The following is a 17,752-nucleotide window of genomic DNA, read 5'->3' as shown; positions in this document are numbered from 1 at the left end:
TAAAAACAACATACCACTTACTGATTTTTCAATTCTACTAATGGAATAGAATAAATGACACAGAGACAAACTCATACAGCTATTGTCACCTGATTCCTGACAAAGTTGCCAAAACATGTGTTGGGGAAATGGCAATCACTTTCACAAATGGTGCTGGGAAAACTAAAATAGCCATATGTAGAAGAATGATCATCATGTAGATCACCATCTCTTACCATGTACAAAAGTCTACTCAAAATGCATCAAAGACCTAGTTGTAATACCAGAAATGTTGAACCTGGTAAACAAACAACAAAATAAAAACATAGTGGAAACACTTCAACATACAAGCACAAACAATTTCTTCCCCAATATGCCTCCTATAGTTGAGGAAATAATACCAAAGAGCTATACATGGGATGTCATCATAAAGCTTCTGCATAGCAAGATAAATAGTTAAGTGTAAAGAGATAGCCTATGGAATGAGAGAAAATCTTTGGCATCTAGTCTCATTACAGAGGATTAATATCCAATATATTTCAACATGTTAAAAAACTCAACACCATAAAAAATAACATCTTCAATTAATGGGCAGGTGAAATGCACAGATACTGCTCAAAACAAGAGTGCAAAAGGCCAACAATAATATAAAAAATGTTCACCATATTTAGCCATCAGAAAAAATAGAAATCTAAACTATATTGATACTTCACCTTACCCCCATAAGAAGGGCAATCATCAAGAACTCAAATAACACTAAAAGCTGGTGAGAACACAGGGGGAAAGGAACTATTACTCTGTTGTTAAGAATGCAATTTAGTATAGCCAGTTGGAAATCACTATGGATGTTTCTCAAAAACATACAAATGGAACTACTATTCCATTCTTGGTATTTATTACCACATCTTGTTATTCATTTGAAAGAATTTAAGACAGCGTACTTTAGAGATACTTGGATACTCATGTTTATCACAGCATAGTTTACAATAGTCAGGTTATGGAATTAGCCCAGTTGTCTTTAAACAGATGCATGGATAAATAAAATATGGCATATAAACACAATGAAGTTTTATTCACTCATAAAGATTAAATTGATTTTTGAAGAAAAATGGATGCAACAGGAGAGCATCATGTTAAATGAAATAAGCAAGACAAAGAAAGACAAGTATCATATATTTCTCTTATATGAGGAAGGTAGAGTGAGAAAAAATAAAAACATCACAACAGGAAAATAGAAGGAAACTGGATCATATGAAGGGAGAAAGGCACTGTAAGGGGGGAGATATAGGAAGTGAAATTGGACAAATTGTTATATGCATATACAAATATGCTACAGTGAAATTCACTATTATGTACAATAAATAGACATTTAAAAATAAAAAAAAATTCATGAAGGTATGGAATGATGGGTATGATACTTATTTTTATTGGATCATTATATAGTGCAAACATATGTCAAATCACCACATTTTATACTATAAATATGTGCAATTTAATATGTCAGTTAAAAATAACTAAGTATGGGGCTGGGGTTGTGACTCAGTGGTAGAGTGCTCACCTAGTATGTGTGTGATGCTGGGTTCAATCCTCAGCACCACATAAAAATAAATAAATAAAATAAATGTATTGTGTTCAACTACAACTAAAAAAAATTAAAAAATAACTAAGTATTTATGATGACAATTATTAAATAAATGTGTAAACAGAATAAATGTAACCTTAAAATTAGCAAAAATTCTAGAGATGAAATTTGCAATAAGAAAAATTATTTTTTTTCAGTAGATGAATTAAAATATATATTTAAAACAGATAAACTGAAATATGTACTTGAGATGGCAGGAAAAAATCAGAAATCTTGAAGATACACAAATTGAATTCCTCCAGTCCAAATAACAGGGAAAAATATCTAAAGAAAATTATCAAAGTATCAGAAACCTGTGGGATAACACCAAACATGCCAGAAGTCTAACGTGTCTAAGAAACAGAAAATATAAAGAAGCAGATAAAAATATTTTCTTCAGTGTGCTTCAGTAAATAATCATGAACATACTTGAAATAGAAAGAAAGTCTAAGAAAATATGTAAACTGGAATCCTTAGCAAGTAAATAGAAGATAGGAAGATATAATGGAGAGAACAGAGGAAAGAATCAGGGACTTGAAGATAGAAAAATAGATATTGCTAGTTATGAACATTAGTTAAAATGAAAAAATGAATAGAACCTCAGGAAATGTGTGATTAGAAGAAATTATTTAACATTGTCTCAGTGAAATTCCAAAAGGTGAAAGGGAAGAAAAAAGGTCTAAAATAGTATTTAAAGAAATAACAGCTGAAAACCACCCCAGTTTGGCAAATAAAACAATATTAAGAACTTGAAAGAAGATATATAGGAGTAACGGAGAAGAAATTAATCCATAGTTATAAGGAAAAAATAATTACAATGACTGAGAATATTTTGTTATGAGAAATTATGGAGGCCAGATGGAAATGATAGACTTTTAACAGAATGTTAGCAAATAGAATTTATCAATATATAATAAGAATTGTATGTAATTCACCAAGAAAATTGGTATTTACTCATAGATTCAATGCTTGTTGAATATTTAAAAATCACATAATGTGATTTGAAGTGACCTTGAAAGTGACCTTGGCTTCCTATTCTGAAGCCAAAGATAAAAAATATGGCCATATCAATAGAAGCTGAAAAATAACTAACAAAACCAAAAATACATTCATTTTTTTAAGTCTAAGTAAACTAAATAGAGATGAATTGCAAAACAAAACCCTACAGCTAACACCATAGCTAATTGAGAAACTAGATGCTTACCTCCTGAGATCAGGAATTAGATAAAGATATCCCTTCTATTCAATGCTGTTGTGGAAGTACTAGCTAGTGCGATATGACAACTAATTAAACATACACAGATTGGAAAAAGAAATAAAACTGTCTTTGTTCACATATGACATGACTGTCTATGTAGACAGCCCCAAAGATTCAAGTAAAATAAACAAACAAGCCAAAAAAAGAAAAAAAAAAAACTTTCCTGGAACTCTCATAATCATAGCAAAGTGGCAAAATTCACAGTTAGTATACAAAAGTCAATTAATTCCTTTTTTATTAGAGCATTATGATTATATATAATGGTGGGATTCATTGTTCTATATGCTCATAACACAATTAGATCAATTAAATCCCTGGTACCTCTCGTCTCTCTCTTCATCCCTCCTTATGCCCTGAATATGGAAAAATTGATTCTAAAGCTAACTTGGAGAGGCAAAATACCCAGAATAACTACCACAGTATTTCAGGAGAAGGACAATACTATCTGATTTTAAGACTTACTATAAAGTTACAGTAATCACAATAGTGTCTTATAGGTAAAAGAACAGAATAAAGAACCTGAAATACACCCACACAAAATCAGTTGATGTATTTGATAAATCAGCAAAGGCAATTCATTGGAGAAAGAACAGTCCTCTTAACAAATGGTGATGAAACTACTGGGCATTTACATGCCAAAAACAAACAAAAGGTTATAGACACCTTCCTTAGACCTTACACAGAAACTAACTCAAATTACATTAAACATTTACATTTAAAATGCAAAATTCTAGAACTGCTAAAATAACACAGGAAAAAATCTGGGTGACTTTTACTTGGTTATTAATACTTAGATACAAGATCAAAAGCATGATTTTTTAAGAAATAAAATTGACTATTTAGAATCCATTAAAAAAAAAAAAAAAAACTTCTGGGGCTGGGGATGTGGCTCAAGTGGTAGCGCGCTCGCCTGGCATGCATGCGGCCCGGGTTCGATCCTCAGCACCACATACAAAGATGTGTGTCCACTGAAAACTAAAGAATAAATATTAAAATTCTCTCTCAAAAAAAATTAATTAATTAATTAAAAAAATTCTGACAATGGTACAGAATAGAAGACTCAGTAACAAAATCACATAAATAAAGTTATCTCATACCACACAAAGGTGCCAAAAACATACACTGAAGAAAAGATAGCCTCTTCAACAAATAGTGCTGGGAGAACTGAAAATTCATATGCAGCAAAATGAAGATAAACCTCTATCTCTCACCGTGTACAAAACTCAACTCAAAATGAATCAAGGACCTAGGAATTAGTTTAGAGAGTCTGTGCCTAATAGAGGAAAAAGTAGACCCAAATCTTCAACACATCGGATTAGTCCCCGACTTTCTTAACAAGACTCCTAAAATGCAAGAAATATAATAAAGAATAAATGAGATGGACTGAAACTAAAAAGCTTCTTAGTGAAAGAAACAATCAATGAGGTGAACAGAGAGCCTACATTTTGGGAGCAATTTTTTGCCACACTCATGTCAGATAAAGCACTAATCTCTAGGATATAAAGGACTTGAAAAACAAACAAACAAACAACAACAACAACACAACAAAATCCAATTAGTAAATGGGATAAGGAGCTGAAAAAAAAAACTTCTCAGAAGAGGATATACATTTGATCAACAAATATATGAAAAAATGTTCAACATTTCTAGTAATTAGAGAAACGCAAATCAAAACTCATCTCATGCCAGTCAGAATGTCATTTAGTAAGAACACAGACAACAATAAATGTTGGTAAGGATGTAGGGGAAAAGACACACTCATACATTGCTGGTGGGACTGCAAATTGGCACAACCACTCTGGAAAGCAATATGGAGTTGTTATTGTTGTTGTTTTTTATAGAAAACTTGGAATGGAACCACCATTTGACCCAGCTATCCCACTCCTCGGTTTATACTCAAAGGACTTCAAATCAGCATACTATAGTAAAGCAGCCACATCAATGTTTATAGAAGCTCAGTTCAGGATAGCTAATCTGTGGAATCAACCTAGATGCCCTTCAATAGATGAATGTATAAAGAAACTCTGGTATACATACATTATGGAATATTACTCAGCAATAAAAGATAATAAAATTATGGCATTTGCAGGTAAGTGGATGGAGCTAGAGAATATGATGCTAAGTGAAGTAAGCCAATCCCCAAAACCAAAGGTTTAATGTTCTCTCTGATAAGTGGATGCTGATCCATAAGGGGGGGCATGGGAAAAATGGAGGAACTTTGATTGGGCAAAGGGGAAGGAGGAGTTGGGAGGGTGCATAGGGGCAGGAAAGCTGGTTGAATGAGATGGACATTGTTACCCTAGGTACATGTATGACTGCACATATGGTGCAATGCTATATTGTGTAAAACCAAGGAAATGAAAAATTGTGCTGCAATTGTGTACAATGAATCAAAATGCATTCTGCTGTTATATATACCTAATTAAAATACATAAATTAATATAAATATTTAAAAAACCCTTCTGCTCTTAGAACAATATTATTAAAATAATACAATCATAAGTCACAGACTGGGTGAAAGTCTTTGCAAAGCACATAGCTAATAAAGGACTGGTATGGCAAATAAACAAAAACTCAACAAAAAGTAAAAGAAAAACTTAATGTTAAAACAAAAAAAAAATTCTTGACACCTAACCAAAGGAGATAAACAAGATAGCAAATAAACATATGATAAGATGCTCCAAATGTGCCATTAAGGAATTGCAGATTAAAACAACAAGATACCACTACAACTATCAGAATGGTTAATATCTAAAATGGCATGAATAGTAATGTTTTCAAGGATAAGGAGCAACCAAAACTATCATTCATTGCTTGTGAATCTAAAATGGTGAGTCACCTTAGGAGACAGTTTGGCAGTAGCTTGCAACATTAAACGAACACATACTATATTATGCAGCAATCAAGTTTCTTTAAATTCACCTAAATAAGCTGAAATATTATGTCTACAAAAGTCTGAACACAAATGTTTATAGAAGATTCATTCAATTGCCACACCCTGTGAGATTCCATTTAAATAGAGGAACTAATACTGAAGTGGTTTTCAGTTTGATATATGTTCTTTATTATCAATAGCCAATAAAGTACACAACCTGAAATGTAAAAATACCTTCATTTTAGCGTAAGATAATTCTGCATCATTTTATTACATTGAGTATGGAAGGAGAGTGGGTACTAAGATATTCTCAAGATAGTCCTCAAGGGGTAAGTTATTTTTCTGTGTTTTTCTTTCAAAATACAGGTTTCAGCTATTAAATATCAGACAAACTTGATAAACTGATGCAAAAATTATTTTCCAAGTTTAAACTCTGACAAAACTTCCTGTTATTTTTAGTGATAGGTAAAAGAACAATTGATTTTAGTTTCTTAAGTACAAGATAAATGTTTATTAACTATAATGTTTATTGAAAGAGTAATGATGTTGATGCCATATGTTGATAATGAAAAAATAATAGTGAAATAAGAAATCATAGGTCTTAGAAGAAATGAAGATTATAATTTCTCTTGTTCTCTCTGCCTGCTTAATTATCACTTTCAAAAATCTTGCTTCTCTTGCTTCAGGGACGAGAGGGGGGAGGGAAAGAGAGAGAGAAGGGAAATTGCATGGTAAAGGAAGGAGACCCTCATTGTTATACAAAATTACATATAAGAGGAAGTGAGGGGAAAGGGGGAAAAACAAGAGAGAGAAATGAGTTACAGTAGATGGGGTAGAGAGAGAAGATGGGAGGGGAGGGGAGGGGGGATAGTAGAGGATAGGAAGGGCAGCAGAATACAACAGACACTAGTATGGCAGTATGTAAAAAAGTGGATGTGTAACTGATGTGGGCATCATATTTGTGCTCAAAAAGTTTGAGACTTTGGAGGATTTTAGACTTTGGATATTCATGTTAGGGATGTCCAATCTATAATTTTTTTAAAAAAAATGATGGGGCTGGGGATGTGGCTCTAGCGGTAGTGCGCTTGTCTGGCAATTGCAGGGCACTGGGTTCGATCCTCAGCACCACATAAAAATAAAATAAAGATGTTGTGTCCACTGAAAACTAAAAAATAAATATTAAAAAATTCTCTCTCTCTCTCTCTCTCTCTCTCTCTCTCTCTCTCTCTCTCTCTCTCTTTTAAAAAAATGAATTACCAAACATGATATATTCAAGAAACATCCCAAGGTAATACAGATGAGAAATGATACTTAGTAAATGACAAACACAAAATTGTCATCTGTACAAGTAATAAGTTTTTTCTTGGAATGTGAATAATAAGTTCAAAGTTGACATCTTAAGTATCATCATTTCCATAGAATTAGTAATAAAATCACATTTTAGGAATGAAATAACATTAAAAATTCTTATGATTGTGTTGCTAGAAAACAGATGTCACAAGGAGAAAAATAATAATCTAATTTGACTGGCTTAGTCCATTTTCATAAATGTACTACATAGACATATTCTTTGGTTTGATTTTATTAGCATTAAGTGCTGAAATTAAGATTTTAACCTATAGAGGGAAATAAATCATGACAGGAGATTCAGAATATTATGTTAAAACACATTAAAATAGCCTTAATAACAGTTACTTGCAGATGTATTATGATTAACAATTGCTTATCTCTGGTGTCAATCTCCTGTCATAGAAAGTGTAAACAGGGGCTGTGGTTGTAGCTCATTGGTAGAGCACTTGCCTATCATGCCTGAGGCACTGGGTTCGATCCTCAGCACCACATAAAAATAAAAATGAAAATAATGTGTCCACCTATAAATAAAAAATAAATATTCAAAAAAAAGAAGTGGAAGCAAAAATTTGTTAAATTATTTCATCAAATGTATTCATTAGGTAGTTTTTCAATTGTTGTTGGTCCAAATTTTAGGTACGTATTTGAAAGTTGTGCTTGAAACATGAATTGCTCATTCCTATATCATATCATTAAATTACATTGAATGATTTGTTTTTACAACATTTTCAGGGACCAAGAGTTCAAAAATTTGAAAGCAAGAGGAATTATGGGGCATTCTAAACAACTTCTATGTGAAAATGAACCTATAAAATAGCTTATCTTTAACTTTAAAATATGAACAGATACAGCACAACATTACACTTTATATTATCATTATTGAAATATTTCTTATATTTATCTCACATCTATTCATCGGGTCCCATGTTACTGTCCATATTTAAAGGTGTCCAATATTTCCCTCAAGTATCAAGTTGGCATACTCAAATATTGGCAGTCAACCATTAAATATTCATGGATTTTCACAGGAAACCTCTCTAAATTATTTATCTAATTCTCAAAGGTGAAATACTTTAACATAGTCAACCTTATTTTTTTTTAAAATGACTAAAATGGCTGAAGATAATTGCAACTGATTTAAGGGAACTAATAATTTCACACAAGAAAGATTATATTATAAAGGGATTTAGAATTGAGGGATCACATGTCCTTACTCTGTCCCCATTGTTGCCCTCTTATCCTTTCTCTTCATTGTAACTCAGATGAGATTTCTCAAGTTGACTTCTAACATTTCACTGATTAAAATCTTTCAGTGGATTTCCTTTAAAAATAAAGTCAAGGGGCTAGGGCTGTAACTCAGTGGTAAAGCCTTTGCCTCGCATGTGTGAGGCATATGTCAAGAGCTATGTAATGTTTTGAACAATCAATTAAAAAAATAAATATACTCTATGTTCATCTACAACTAAAAAGTATTAAAAATAAAGACCAAATATCACAGAACATAAAATATGAGGCTTTTTGATATGCTGGCCTTTCCTACCTACTCCTTTAATCTCATTTCTTTCCACCCATGTCTCACCATATCTTAGCTCATAGTTACTCTTTAGATCTCATCTTAAGTATCCTTTCCTCAATGTCTTTGCCTTTGATTCACTCCAACAAGAAAAAAATTCTGTTACATTCATATAAACCTGTATTTTTCCTTCATAACACTGACCTACAACATAATTTTATTGTCTATTACCTCAAATGAAAACAAAGATTCCATGATTGTATGCATTTTGCCTTGTTCATGGAAGTACCCCAATGTACCTAGCATAGTACTTGGAAATACTAGGTACTCAAAAATATTTGGTAAAAGAATAATGAAACCTTGTGTTCCACTCATACTCAAGTGTTTGTGGCTTTTCAAATGTATCTCTCTCCCTTGCTTTCTCTCTTTCACAAATAGTCATATACATGGCTTATTTCAATATCAAATTCTGGCTGCCACCTTTATTTGGAAAACATTTCTCTGCCTAATAATATATATATATATATATATATATATATATATATATATATATATATATATATACACACACACACACACACACACACACACACACACATATATATATAACTAAGTAGACACACACACACACACACACACACACACATATATATATATATATATATATATATATATATATATATTTAAAATTTAGTATACACACACATACACAAAAGCTCCAAATTCCATCTTTAATGTCTTTCTTATAGGTAGGAATTGCAAAAGGCTGTAATGTTCCCTAAACCTTTGCATTATTTGACACATTACCTTCAATATAGAAATGGGAATATAATGCAAGTGGTAGAAGCAATAAGAGTGACCATTATTTATGTTTATGGTTCTATGAGGGAAAGACAGACATTTTCAAACAAGGTAGCAAGTGACCAAGAGTACATATTCTGGAACTAAAATGCCTAAGTTCAAATATTTAGATGTATCTATAATTAGCCATGTGAGATTAGACAAACTTTCTGTTCCTTTATCTGTCATACAAGGATACTAAAAGTACTGATGTCTTAGAGTTATCGGAAGGCTTAATGAGTAAATATTTATAAAGTGATTAAAAGTGTGTTGGGACATAGTAAACACTATGGCAAAGTTTGTTAAATAAGTTAAAATAAATAAATAAATTTACTGGAAATTCCACCATTTCTAGTGTTATATAAAAATTTATTTGAACTCTGAACCTGAGTACACTCAAAATGCCTCTTTGCATTAAATAATTATATAAAGCGCACCTAGATTTACTTGATGAAATGCAGAATTCCTTCCTTCATTACAAGCTTCCTATCTTCTTTCCAGTTTGTTAAATACTTTTCAAAGTCCTACTGCCAAATGTTTCTTTGACAGCTAATTTTTTTAAATGAACAATAAAAAATGATGTTAGTAAAGAATGTGTAGTAAAGGGAACCTTTGAACACTGTTGGTAGAAATGTAAATTGGTACAACTGTTACAGAAAACACTGTGAATATTCCTCAAATTTTTAAAATAGAACTACCATGTGACCCAGTAATCCCAATTTTGGGTATTCACCCAAAGGAATTAAAATCAAAATTACTAGGAGATATCTATATTTCCATGATCATTTCAGCATTGTTCATAAAAGACAAGATATAAAAACAAATTTCCATCAAGAGATGAATGCATAAAGAAAATATGGTACATTCATATAATTGCATGCTATTTGGGCTTTACAAGAAGGAAATTCTGTCATTTGCAGCATGAATGGGACTGAAGGACACTATGCTAAATGAAGTAAGTCAGACACAGAAGGACACATATTATATGATCTCACTTATATGTGGAAAACAAAATAGCCAAACTCATGAAGAAGAGAATAGAATGGTGGTTGCCTGGAGTTGGGGTGGGGACAGGGGGAAAGGGGAAGATGATGGACAAAGGGTATAATGAATGAAGGGAAGAGAGGAGGGATGGGAATCAGAAAGTTAATAGAATGAGTAGGATATCTTTCGTATGTTCATATATGAATACATGATCATTGAAACTCCATATCATATACAACCACAAGAATGGGATCCTAATTATCATAAGTTATACTCCATGTATGTATAATATATCAAATACATTCTACTGACATATCTAAAAGAGCAAATTTGAAAACATCATACAGGGATCAGTTATGCACAGTGAATAAATTTTGGAGACATACAGCACAGTACTTATAGTTAATAATACTGTGTGGTATACTTAAAATTTGCTTAGAGGGTGGATCTTAAATGTTCCTGCCATGAAAAATACTATTCATAGTAAAGGGCACAGGAGGAAACCTTGGGAGGTAAGGTGTATGTTTAGTTCTTTGATGGTAGTGCTGATTTCATGGGTGTGTACTTATCCCCAAACTCATGAGTAGTATACATTGAACACGTATAGCTTTGTACATGTCAAATATATGTCATTAAAATGTTTAATTAAAACAACAAATTAGCTTTTCACAAATGAATCTGTGTAGGTTTCATTGCTATCTATTGAGGACAATTTCATGTTTTATAAAAATATATTATGAGTGCTCAAACTATTCCCAATCAGAAAAAAACTATCTGTGTCACACATCATGCATGCTAGCATTTTATATACTTATGCTCTGTTACACAGTAACAAATTGGCAGTCTCTGGGTTTCCAGTGAAAATTAAGCATTAAAGGTCTGAGAACAAGTGATAGTTTTCAACATCATAATATTGATAAAAGAATAACAAATAAAAATCTTCAGAAAGTTATGTTCCTATTGGGAGACTCTCAATTGACTTAAAGCAAATGTCATAGATTTTCTGTATGGTATGTTATAATGATTCATGATAAATATATTGATACAGTTTTCAGCAAATAATAAGATTGCAAATACAGTGGTTTGTGAGTTGAAGGAAATGCTTTCGTATTAAAATAATAATGCTTACAACACTGTACTCAATTGAGTATTGGTAAACTCAAACTTGCATATTCGGTATGGATATACACATTTAGGTGATAGTAGTAACATTGGTTCAATCACTCATTCCACAACTATTTATTAATCATTGTTACATACTTTGTATTGCTTCAATCATTGGAAGTAAAATCGTATACAAACACAGTCACAAACCTTATCCTTGAGGAAATTATAGTTAGTTCAATGGGACAGATGGTCATGAACCCCACCCCCCCAAAAAAAACCCACAAGAGTGAAAATGATTGTCAGTTTCCCTCTGGTATTCCCTTTATAACTTCCTTGTCTCATGTTCTTCTGACCTTAATCTTTTTCTGGTAATCTCATTCTTTTTGTCCTTAGAGTCCAATATCCAGGGTCATTTCCTAGCCATTTGCAGCTATTTCATGTACTTTTTCATTGAATTTCTATATTTAAATTTATGAGAATGGTAGTTTTCCCTCACATTTAATGTAGCCACTTTATCATAATTAAAATGCCCAGTTTATTAAGATGTCCAAATGCATAATAGTACTTGAAAAATCACAAGAATGTAGATGGTCTGTATAGGGAGATGGTGAGAAAGGTGATATTCAAATTATGTTATGTAAAGAATTTTAATTCCAAGAGATATTGTGGAATGAAATAACATGGGCTCTAGGGGAAGTCGGACTTGAGTTAGAATCCAGCCTTACCCACTTAATAAGCTTTATGTTCTTTTTTATTTTTTTTTAAACTTTTAATATTTACAATATTATTATTATTATTTTGCATTACAATTCTTAATATACCTTTATACCACAATTTATCATGTCTCTGATTGTATACAAGGTATCCAAAGTAATAAAACCATATTGAGCTGTCATCTCGTCATTTGTAAACTATTTGTAAATATTACTTGACTCAGGATCATAATGAAAATGTTTTCTGGTTTATGTTACAGATTCAATAAATGTTATTTTCATTTCCTTTGCTTTACATATTTGTTTTGGTTACATCTGACTCAATGTGTACTTAGACTATTTAGGGCAAAAGATGGTGATTAATCCATGCTAACAATAATTTATCAGCAACTTATATCTTTTCCTGGCATCATTCGCCCTTCTTCCTGAATGTAGACCTTTCCTAAAAATCATTATATATATATATATATATATATATATACACACACACACACACACACACACACACACACACACATGTATGTATACATATATATACACACACACATTATATAATATATATATATATATATACATACACACACATACACACACACACACACACACACACATATATATATATATATATATATATATACACACACATATATACGTAGTTGTAGTTGGACACAATACCTTTTAATTTTATTTATTTATTTATGTATTATGTGGTGCTGAGGATAGAACCCAGGGCCTCACACATGCTAGGCAACATCTCCCCCTTTGTTTAACAGAGAGCAAGTCATAGCAGCTGCAGTAAAACAGGCTTTAGATGCCAGAAACATTAATGAACAAGGGCAAATTGTGGCAGCTGCATTAAAACAGGCTTTATATACCAGGCCAAGAACATGCTACAATTGTGAACAAACAGGACCTTTTAAAAGGAATTGCCCCATAGGAGGAGGGTTTAACAAAACTAAGTATCAAAGGAGTAGAATACCAGGTATTTGCCCACGATGCCGGAGAGGGAGACATTGGGCTAATGAATGCCGTTCTCAAACCACCATAGAGGGTACCCCATTATCAAAAAACGAAAAAGGACCAGGTGTTTATCCACGATATCGTGGAGAAAAGCATCGGGCTCCGTTGCCAAAAAATGGACAGGGGGGCCCAATGATCCGGGGCCCAAAACCACAAATATACGGAGCACTGGAGGAACCCAGCAACCCCATCAGGGTAGTGCCCAGGACACACTGTCCATCAGATCCATCATCAGACAAACCAGAGGGAGCACAGGGTTGGACATCTGTGCCTCCGCCAGATCAGTACTAACTCCAGAGATGGGAGTTCAAATCATTCCCACAGGGGTAAAAGGACCTCTTCCCAAAGGAACAGTAGGCTTAATATTGGGACGCAGCTCTTCTAGTCTAAAAGGACTTATGATAAGTCCTGGGGTAATTGATCCCGATTATGAAGGTGAAATAAAAATTATAGCCAGTTCTCCAAAGAGTATATCAGTAATTTCATCAGGAGATAGAATAGCACACTTACTAATAATACTAAGCCTACATGATAAATTTTCCAGTCACACTGTAGAAAGAGGTTCCAAGGGATTAGCTCCACAGGTGTAGATTGGGCTATGCATTCTTTAAATTTAGATTCTCGCCCCATGCTAAAACTAAATATTCAAGGACATGAATTTAATGGGCTACTGGATACAGGTGCAGACCTTAGCATCATCTCTCCTCAAGAATGGCCAAAACAGGGGCTGGGGATGTGGCTCAAGCGGTAGCGCGCTCGCCTGGCATGCGTGCGGCCCGGGTTCGATCCTCAGCACCGCATACCAACAAAGATGTTGTGTCCACCGAGAACTAAAAAATAAATATTAAAAAAAAAATTCTCTCTCTCTCTCTCTCTCTCTCTCTCTCTAAAAAAAAAAAAAAATTCTCTCTCTCTCTCTGTCTCTCACTCTCTCTCTTTAGAAAAAAAAAAAAGAATGGCCAAAACATTGGCCATTACAACAAGCCACTCAAACGCTTCGAGGCCTAGGAGTGGCGACTAATCCCCATAGAAGTGCAATGGTATTAGATTGGAAGGATCCTGAAGGATGTGAAGGAACTATACAGCCATATATATTGGATCATCTTCCTGTAAATTTATGGGGACAAGATGTCCTAAATCAATTAGGTTTGACATTAAGAAATAACATCAATCAAAATGTACCCACTATTATGACTAGACAAGGCTTTAGGAAAGGAAAAAGATTAGAAAAACAAGAACAAGGTATAGCAGCACCAATAAAAATAGATCAAGGAATAGACAGACATGGGTTGTATTTTCAGAAAGGGCCACTGAAAAAATTACATGGAAATCAGAAAGACCAGTATGGGTTCCTCAGTGGCCCCTGATTAAAGAAAAGATACAAGCAGCCGATGATCTGGTCAAACAACAATTAGCAGAAGGACATATACAACCTTCTGTATCTCCCCATAATATTCCCATTTTTGTCATCAAAAAGAAATCTGGTAAATGGAGATTATTGCAAGATTTAAGAGCCACTAATAATGAGATGGTTATTATGGGACCTGCTCAATCTGGGATTCCTCAATTGTCTGCTTTGCCAAAACCTGGTATGTTTTAGTTATAGATATTAAAGATTGTTTTTTTTTTTTAAATTCCAATTCATCCTGAGGATAGCCCACGTTTTGCATTTACTATGCCTGCACTGAATCATGAAGGTCCTGATCAGAGATATGAATGGAAAGTACTCCCTCAAGGGATGGCTAACAGCCCAACTATGTGTCAAATTTATGTTAACAAAGTAATCCAGCCACTTAGAAATCAAAATCCTGAACTACAAATATTTCACTATATGGATGATGTATTATTAGCAAACAAAGATAAAAACACATTGCTAGAATGTTATGCCACACTTACAAACTTATTAAAAATTATAATCTAGAGATAGCAATAGATAAAGTACAATTAAATTTTCCAATTAATTATTTAGGAGTTCTATTATCCTCAACCATGGTCCATCCACCAAAAATTCAAATACCAGTAGATCAACTCAAATCACTTAATGACTTTCAAAAGTTATTAGGAGACATAAATTGGATAAGGCCTTATCTAGGTATACCAACAGGAGAGTTGGGACCTTTATTTGATATCCTAAAAGGTCCATCAGATCCAAATTCACCCCACATGTTAATGCTTGAAGCAAGAAAGGCATTAAAAATCATTGAAACATATATGGAAAATACGTATTTGGATAGAATTGATATAAGTTTGCCTTTATTATTTATTGTACTACCAACAAAAAATATTCCTACAGGAGTTTTGGCAAGAAGGTCCATTATTATGGATACATTTACCTTATCCTCCTAACACTGTCCTTACTAGGTATCCTGACACTGTAGGACAATTAATACTCAAAGGAATAAAAGCAACAAAGGGAGTGTTTGGAATTTCTCCCAATAAAATTATTACTCCATATACTATGAATCAAATTGATGAGTTAGCTAATGAGTTAAATACTTGGGCAAGGGCTGGGGATGTGGCTCAAGTGGTAGCGCGCTCTCCTGGCGTGCGTGCGACCCGGGTTCGATTTTCAGCACCACATACCAACAAAGATGTTGTGTCCGCCGAGAACTAAAAAATAAATATTAAAAATTCTCTCTCTCTCTCTCTCTCCCCCCCCCTCACTCTCTCTTAAAAAAAAAAAAGAATGTGTTGCTGAATTAGAGTTGGGAATATCAGCCTAAATAAATATTTATAAAAAATAAATAAATAAATAAATAAATACTTGGGCAATAATCATGTGCAAATCTAATGTTTCATTTGATAACCACTTACCATCTAATCCTTTATTGTCTTTTTGGTCATTGCATCCTGTAATTTTTTTCCAAAAATGACAGGAAAAACACCTATTATGAATGCTCCAAATATATTCACTGATGATGGGTCAAATAATGGTACAGCAGCAATAGTTACACCTGATCAAACTTTTAAATTTTTAGTACCCAAACAATCAGCTCAAAATGTAGAGCTTAATGCAGTATTACAAGCTTTTGTGATGTTTAAAGATTCTGTATTTAATTTATTTTCTGATAGTCAGTATATAGTTAATGCTATAGTATCCCTTGAAGATGCTGGTAGGATTTCCCCTTCCTCTACTGTTTTCTCTTTGCTTTCCACTATACAAAGTCTAATCTGGGACAGAAAAGATCCATTCTTTATAGGACATATCAGGGCACCTACAGGATTGCCTGGAGCCCTTAGTTTGGGCAATGATTTAGCAGATAAAACTACACATGACATACATATTTTCTCTACACTAGAAGAAGCTATAAATTTTCATAGAAGGTTCCATGTCAATGCTAATACTTTACAAAAGCATTTTAAAATAACTAAGGAACAAGCTAGACAAATAATAAAACAATGTCAAAATTGTGTGACCTTTTTACCACAAGTTAATCTTGGAGTCAATCCTAGAGGATTGATACCTAACCATATTTGGCAGATGGACGTCACACACTTGCCAGAATTTGGAAAATTAAAATATTTGCATGTTACAGTTGATACTTCTTTTGGATTTTTGATGGGCTCCCTTCATGCCGGAGAAAAAACTAAAGATGTTATAGCTCATTGCTTACAAAATTTTGCCACTGTGGGTGTTCCAAAACAGTTACAAACAGATAATGCCCCTGGTTATACTTCTACCTCTTTTAAACAATTTTGCTCATCATTTGGCATCACTCATATAACAGGAATCCCATACAATCCACAGGGAAAAGGCATAGTTGAAAGAGCTCATCAAACTATTAAAATGTACTTATTAAATCAAAAAGATGGAATTGGGAAGGGGTATATATTCCCCAAAGATAAACTTAAAATAACCATTTTTACTCTAAACTTTTTAAATTTGAATTCATCAGGGCTTAGTGCTGTGGAAAGGCATATGTGTCCAAAAAATGTACATAAGCCCAAGGTACTTTGCAAAGATATTCTAAAAGGACAATGGAAAGGTCCTGACCCAGTAATTGTCTGGAGTCGGGGGTCTGTTTGTGTGTTTCCACAGGAAGAACAGCAGCCAATTTGGATTCCAGAGAGATTAACTAAAGCGATTTCTACAGACCAAAAAGAAGATGATTTGGCTCAAATCCATAACAGTTGATATCCAAAACTCCAGTTTGGCTACCCTTACATCTGCGACAGAACCAGGATGCTTTGTTCAATATCTATTTTATTATTGCCCTTTCCCACATCATGAAGTTCTATTTTGTTTTTTGAGCTCATACAGACCTAGGTTAATGTTTTTCTGATCGGTTCTATTTTTTGACTATAGAGTTTTTAAACATTGCAATGGAGACTTCACCTGTAAAAAGTTATAAGGCCTTTACTATTATGTTATGTATTGTATGTATTATTATGTGTGCACACTTGTATTTTGTGTTATATGTTTGAATGTACGTATGTCCATATATCATGTATGATGAGTGCTCATAAAAAAATGGATCCAAATATTTTTTTT

General features: G+C 33.2%; 1 protein-coding gene across 1 annotated transcript in view; it reads right to left on the bottom strand.

Annotated features, from left to right (window-relative positions):
- Positions 1-17,752, bottom strand: part of LOC308639473 (uncharacterized protein) — a gene marked incomplete at its 3' end in the record, with an annotated part of 204,973 nt that overhangs the window by 57,667 nt on the left and 129,554 nt on the right. The window lies entirely within an intron of this gene.

This window comes from Spermophilus citellus (assembly GCF_964194105.1).
Source record: "Spermophilus citellus genome assembly, chromosome: X".
NCBI lineage: Eukaryota > Metazoa > Chordata > Mammalia > Rodentia > Sciuridae > Spermophilus > Spermophilus citellus.
The sequence above is the reverse complement of the archived record's forward strand: the minus strand, read 5'-3'. Positions and strand labels throughout refer to the sequence as shown.